General features: G+C 47.3%; 1 protein-coding gene across 1 annotated transcript in view; it reads left to right on the forward strand.

Moving 5' to 3' along the window:
• The first annotated feature begins 6,933 nt into the window (after positions 1-6,933).
• Positions 6,934-7,108, forward strand: part of gfra4a (GDNF family receptor alpha 4a) — a 64,300-nt gene continuing 64,125 nt past the window's right edge. The window contains exon 1 of the mRNA XM_019862715.1: positions 6,934-7,108. This exon is cut by the window's right edge and continues 195 nt beyond it. The gene's annotated coding sequence lies outside the window, so the exon portion shown is untranslated.

Below are 7,108 nucleotides of genomic sequence, written 5' to 3' on the forward strand. Positions count from 1 at the left end.
GCGTAGCGGTTATGCAGATGAAGCTGTCACATGTCAAAGATGAGGGGGACCCAGCCCCCCCCCCCAAGAATTCTTTGATGCAAGGCCGTGAAAAGGTTGCGCCGAGTTCAAATGGTGCAGATTGTAATTTTTCTCTCCGTCAAAATGATTTCTAAAGACAGCGTAGCCACGCCAAGAAGCGAATGCTTGTGACCTCATGTGGCCGGCGTCGTCAGCAGCCCCCCCCCCCCCCCCCCCCCCCCCGTCACCCGATGCATTTGCTCCCCAATAAAATGTCTCCTTCTTGCGCTTATAGATTATATCGCACATGGAATGAAATTATGTTATTCCTCATAAGCAGGAGGAAAGTATGAGCAACGGCCTCCCTCCCCCAACCGCTCCCCCTTGGTTTAGAATTAGATGTGCACTGACACTGGGGGCACTGGGTCCATTGTGCTCTCGGCGGAGAATGGTCCCTGTTAATTTCCTAGCTCAGTGGCGAGGCTGTCATTATCTGTGGATGGGCATCTACAATGGATAATAACCCTGGAGGAGGGGGGAAAAAAAAAAAAAAATTTCATCAAAAGTCTCAGCATTTGAAGAGAGACGAAGATAGCACATCAATATTTCTTCAAAGTTGATCAGAATGTGCTTTTTCGATCACAATGTATTATTGGATTTGAAAATATTTTTAAAATGTTTATCGTGGGGTTCCACAGGGCTCTGTGCTTGGACCACTATTATTCACATTGTTCCTGTATATCATATTATATCATATTATATTATATTATATTATATACACAGAGATTCATTATCCATGTGTTGTGTATACTGTACATGTTTTTAAATACAAAGCAAAATTTATGAGTTGCATGTTTTTATCAGTGTAACCTCATGTTAAAAAAAAAAACAAATCTTAGTAGATATCTCAAGATTTTATTTCCTGTCACCTCCTGACGAAATAAAATGGAGTATATTCGACATCAATTTTTTTCTTCGTGTGAAGTGTCATTTATGAAGTGCTGCACCCATGAGTGAAAAAAGCAAGTGGCTATTAAAAAAATAAAGCATGCTTTTTTTTTTTTTTTTTTTTTTTATAAATAATTTAAAATGAAATTTTTGAACTGACCCAACGTGAAAAAAAAAAAAAACAATTAAATAAGAGTGAAAACAGACTTAAATTTGGGGCCTTTTTTTCTTGTTTTCGCATACGATTTACTGGTGCTTTTATTTGTGAATGTGATCATTCTCTGGAGAAAGCAATCACATACAAGGATCAAAAAGTCCATCCATCTCTCTTAAAACAACTTTTGAAGTGTGTTCTTCACTCAGCAAGTAACTTTTTGGGGGCTCCTACGAAAACATTTCCGACGCTAACTTTTGTGCGCGTTCGTCTTTGTGTCGTATTCCAGGCAGCTGCGCTTCTTGCTTCACAACGCAGGTTGATTCAATTAACTGTCACTCGGACGCTTTTCTAATTAGTGAGGAGAACTAATTATGCCGGCGTCACATCCTTCAGGGACTCCTTTCCGCTCCAGCGCAGACGGGGGGAAAATTAAAAATGACGGATCCGGAATCGGCGCTGAAAACTCAATCACCTCTGAGCGACGTGCCCTTACCCTTCCGAGCGGCCGCGAACAGGCGGACGTGGATTGGTTCTTGTCGCCCCGCGCCACCTGGCAGGCGACGATTTCAGGTCTTGTTCTTTGACGAGCTCCTTGGAGAGAACTTGCCCAAAGGATCCGTCATCTTTTGAGCGGCCGAGCGTGGCCGTTGGGATCGGGCTCGGGCGATGAGCAGGCTGCAACCGCCGCACCGTTTAACGCGATTCGGAACAGAAATCACGAAAAATGCTCAAAAGCGGGGAATTAGCCCAAATGAGCCCCGATTCAGGATTGGCTCTCGTCAACAGATGAGCCGCTGTAAATTTCCAAGCTTTTTTTGTTGTCTAATTTTGGGTGGAACGTTGCATCGGGAGTTTGGCGACCCTTTTGAGGATTGGCCGTGAAAAAAAGGGGCGCAAAAAGCCCGTTCCTCGCCGCTTGCGGATTTAATTGAGCGGTATTAGTAGTGGCGCATTTTAGTTGGCACACCTGCTGGCAACTTTTCATTTGGACTCGACACAATGGCGCTAATCTGCTCCCGCTTGCTTCGGCGAAGCTTTTATCCGGCAGCTCAGCGCAAGCGTCTTTCGCCGTCCGCCCACCTGCCTAAAAAAATTCAATTTCAGGATTCATTCGTTGAACAAATTTAGTGTTTTTCGAATCGGCCGCTTAGCAGGCGAATTTCCCTTTGAAATGTATGCGGGACAAACAACCGCAGCGGCGGCGCGGCGCTAATCTGCTCGCTTGGTATTTACCCAGGCAGCACTCGCTCACTCATCACACAGACACACGGGCGTGCACGTTTGCCTGCGCACAAAATCCGCATGCTGAGTCACATCAACAGCAGTTCATCTTAGCGTCTGGAAATTTTTACACAAAAACAAAAAAAACCCCAAAAAAAACCCTCCGTCTTGTCGTAATAAGCGTGAGACCCAACCATTAAAAAAAAAAAAAAAAAAAAACGGAGGTCAATTTCACTTGGCAACAAGAAATGTGGTTGGCCTGTAGTGAGTCGACGCACAAAAAACGTCTCACGAAGCCGTGCCTCAAAAGACACAAAGAAGCCGGCCAATTTGTTTTTTTTAGGGATTCAAAGTTTTTTGGGCGGGAAAATTCACCCCGCCCCCAAAGCCAGAGACAGAGAAAGCTCGCCATTTTGTTTTTTGGGGTCACTCAAAGACTCACACTAAACAAGCTCTTTTATATTTTTTAAATTCATTTTTATTTATTACTTTTTGAAAATTCAGCTCCAAAAGCCAATTTGACTTCGCAACATGGAATTTGGTAGATATGTCGATCATGAGTGGACACACCAAAAAAAAAAAAAAAAGGCTCCAAAAGTCATCCCCGAAAAGACACAGAAAGCCCGCCATTTTGTTTTTGAGGGTCCCTCAAAGATGAAAACGTGACAAGGCCATTCGTATTTATTTATTTGCACTTGTTTTTAATTCAGCTGCTAAAGTCTGTTTGACTTAGCAACATGGAATTTGCTACTTTGGGGTCCTTCGAAGGCAAAATTGTGACAATTTAGTTACAATTTTGCTCATTTCTTTCTTTTTTTTTTTTAAATTCCACTCCCAAAGCCAGTTTGGCTTAGCAACATGAAATTTGGAAGGCATGTCCAAAATTACAAGATAATCTCATTATGATACGATGACGTTCTACGACACTGCAAATCATAACCGGGATGAAATTATTCAACCCCCCCCCCCAAAAAAAACAGAGACTGCCATTTTTGGGTCAATTCGCAGAGGTTTTTCAAACTCCTCCTCGCGATGCGTCGCTTGCTTTGCACAAGAGCAAGAACGTAAGCAGGTCCTGAGCGCGAGGAAAGCTTTAATGAGCCCGAAGCCTCGCCGTGTTGTATCAAATTCTCCTTGAAGCCGGCGCGAAGCTGACACGTCAAGATGCGAGTTTGGCTCAAGTGTGCCGCTCCGCCACAGTAAATAGGCCACAAAGATTCTAAATAATGAATGTTGTAACGCGGTGGCGGCGGTGCGCAAATGAGTCCATTGGAGGAAGGAGGGGTGGCTACGGGGGGGGGGGGGGGCGAGGCGTCCGGCGCGCAAATGTTTCCCGCCGATGTTCCCTTGACAGCCGTCAAGCCAGCTGATGATTCCATTTATTAGGTCGCCGTCCTGCCTATTTATTTCCTCCGAGGAACTTGTTTGCGACGTGACGAGGGGAGCGGTCCTCCTCCTCAAGAGAGGCGAGAGAAGACGAAAGGGCCGCGCAGATGCGGCAGAGGGAGAGACCGCTCGAATGCCCTCACCAAAAACATGAGGCGCGCATTGCGTATTGGAAACGGCTGAGCCTTAAATCCCACTAGCATAATGCTAACACATCATGGGAAACGCCATTCACAGGCTAATGAATAGCATTTTTGGATTAGAACTCGGGCCCGACCGATTAATCGGCCAATAGCTCTTTGCAAATCAGCAATTTTTTTTAAATTTCATTTCGATATGTATCTCGATGTTATTCAAGGATGCTTCATTTTTTTTTTTTTTAAGTGAAACGTTTCAGTCCCATACTGGTTCGCTTCGTAACATGTCTGAAAGTAGGCAAAAAAAATAATGTTGAGCGTTGCTATCCAAGTTAAAACGATTAAAAGTCGATTGACACAAAGAGAATCCGTCCGCTTTCATGGAGGATGACAGAGTAGCAGAGAATATTCCCTGGTGAGAAACTGAAATCCCCTCCCCCCCCCGCCCCCCCAAAAAATTTAAACCCTAACAGTGATTTGAAACCCTACCGTAAAAACCGTAAGCCTCGGCCGGGAGCCAGAGAGTGAGCTGCACTGTCCTTTGCCGATGTGTTCCATGCAGGAACTCGATCTCCACCTGAACCCCCCCCCCCCCCCCGCGAAAAAAAAAAACTTACCCGGTGAAAAAAAAAAACTTGACTAAACTCGTGTTGTTGATTTAATATGTCCGAAGGCGGCTGCTCGTTGTCACACAAGCCGACGGCGATCCGTTGATTCAGTTGCGCTGGTTTGTTTTTTGTTTCCCGTGACTGCTGCTTGTACAAAAAAAGCGGCGGTGGCGCCACTGCGCTTGAAACTTTTGTTCCCATCAATAATTCAGCAGCTTAGTCACGACATTCCCCCCCGCTTGTCGCTTTGTGTCGTTTGCCTCCGCTTGGGATTTGGGGATTTTCTCAACGACAGGGCGGGTGGGGAGGCGGGAGGTTGGAACCTTCATCCGAGATGGAAACCCGAACCCAGACTACAAACCCTCATTTGACACCTGAATGCTCGCTGGAAACCTTAATCCAAGTCGAATCCCAAAGCCTGACTTCAAAAAAACCCAATTCCTGGCTTCAAAGGCAACTTTGACAACCCGAAGCCAGGCTTGAAACCCGAATTTGAACCCCCAAAGTCAGGTTTAAAACCTTGACTGCAAAACCAAATCCAAATTTTACACCCTGACCCAGGTCGGAAACCCGAATTGCCCTAATTTTAACCCCAACCCTGAGTCGGAGAGCAATGATTTGAACCGTTGGCGTTGGGAAGCGCGATTCCGACGGCAGCGAGCGCGCACGCTGATGTGTCCTGTCAGGCAAGAAATGTCATTGGACAACGTCGGGCTTCATCATCTCAACATACCGAATCGTTGCCTTCCGCTCGATGCCGTGACATTTCGTCCGTCCGTCCGCACGGTCTGAAAACGAGCGCGGAGCGCAGCGAGCGACCGAGGGGAGCACTGAGACGCACGAGGCCCCGCGGGGCTCGGAAAAGGCCGAACGGCGGACGGCTGCGGCGGCGGCCAAAGAAATCTGAGCCCATGGCCGCCGAAAGAGAAACGGCGCTTCGGCTCCAGGCCTGCGGGGGGCGCTAATACGCAGGACCAACGAGTGGAAGCCCGACAAGTCACAACACTGGCGAGAAACGCTCACCGGAAACTCAAAGCAGCGCTGGGAGCACTCTTTGAAAACCCAACCCTTCTTGGAACTGCAATTATTACTCTTAAATTTTAAAAAACGACTGGCTCAAATCTTTGAAGTTGAACCGTCACAGATGTGAAAGCTTCATCTGGGTTTTCAACTCTCACCTGGTTTTAAAACCCTATTCGTGGCTTGGAAACCTTCTTGGAACCGCAATTCCGGAAACTCTTAAATTTGAAAAACGACTGCCTCAAATCTTTGAAGTTGAAAGTCGAACCGTCACAGATGTGAAAGCTTCATCCGGGTTTTCGACTCTCACCTGGTTTTAAAACCCTATTCGTGGCTTGAAGTTGTCATTTTAGAAGCCGAGCCATCACTTGAAACTCTAATTTGAAACCTTAACCCCAGTTTGGAACTCTTCCCTGGGCTGGAAACCCTAATTTGAAACCCTCACCTTGTCTTGAAACCCGCATTTGAAGGCCTAATCATCACTTGAAACCCGTATTTGAATCCCTGTTTTGAAACTCTCACCTGGGCTTGGAGCCCTAATTTGAGTCCCTGACCGTGGCTTAAAAATGTCATTTTTTTTAAAAGCCTTAATTATCACTTGGAGCTCTAACTTGAAACCATTTCCTGGGGTTGAAACCTCAACTTGGTTTTGAAACGCGAACCCGAAACACTAACCTTGGCTTGAAACCGTCATTTGAAACCCAAACCATCACTCGAAACCGTAATTTTAACACCCGAACCCGGATTTGAAACCGTCACCTGGCCTCGAAACCGTAATTTGAACTCTTAACCCGGCCTTGAAACTCTCACTTGGGCCCGAAACCCTAATTTGAAACCCAAACTGTAGTTTGAAAAGCTGAACCGTGACTTGAAACCCTCATTTGGGAAAAATGACCCCCGAACTTGAAACCCTAACCTGATCTCGAACCCGTACTTGACACCCTAGTGTGAAACGCTGAGCCTTATTTCAAAAGCCCCAAGTGTTGGATCCTAACCTCGGTTTGGAAGCCTTACCCCGTCTCGGAAGCCCAATTTGAACGCCTGCCTCAAAAAATCGGCGTCGCTCTCGCTCATCAAAATGAGCGCTCGAATCGGTGACTCGTACTCACGTCAAATCGTGTTTGTGGGCTGCGTCGTGGGGACAAAAAAAGTCACGCCAACGCACCCGTGTTGCGGTTGTCGCTTTTTTGTGTGTCAATAAAGTTATGTTCCCCCCCCCACACACACACACACATCTCGTGTTGCCCGCGCCGCTTGGGCTCCTTTTTACGACGCCATCCAGCTCAAATGGACTATCGATTGCACTCCGATCGCTTTCGTGCGAGCGGGCTGCTGCCGTGTGTGCGCGTTTGCAGGAGGAGGAGGAGGAGGGGCGGCGGGGGCGCGCGCAGGCAGGGCGCGCGCCAGTGAATCATCCGCAGTTTTCCGCGCGGAGCGGCGCACGCAGGTGGCGTGCAGGCGGGCGGGCGGGCGAGCGGACACTTTCCACGGATGCTGAGGAAAGACAAACCGAGGAAGGCCAAGCGCACACGCGGGCTCCTTTTAATTCTTTGTTTTGGTGGCTTTTTTGTTTTTTGGGGGGCCGCCTTGTCCAAAGTTAGTTGAAATCGCCCAGCATGTTCTCCTCCTCC

Source organism: Hippocampus comes, unplaced genomic scaffold (assembly GCF_001891065.2).
Source record: "Hippocampus comes isolate QL1 unplaced genomic scaffold, H_comes_QL1_v1.1 scaffold250, whole genome shotgun sequence".
In the NCBI taxonomy this organism is placed as follows: Eukaryota; Metazoa; Chordata; class Actinopteri; order Syngnathiformes; family Syngnathidae; genus Hippocampus; species Hippocampus comes.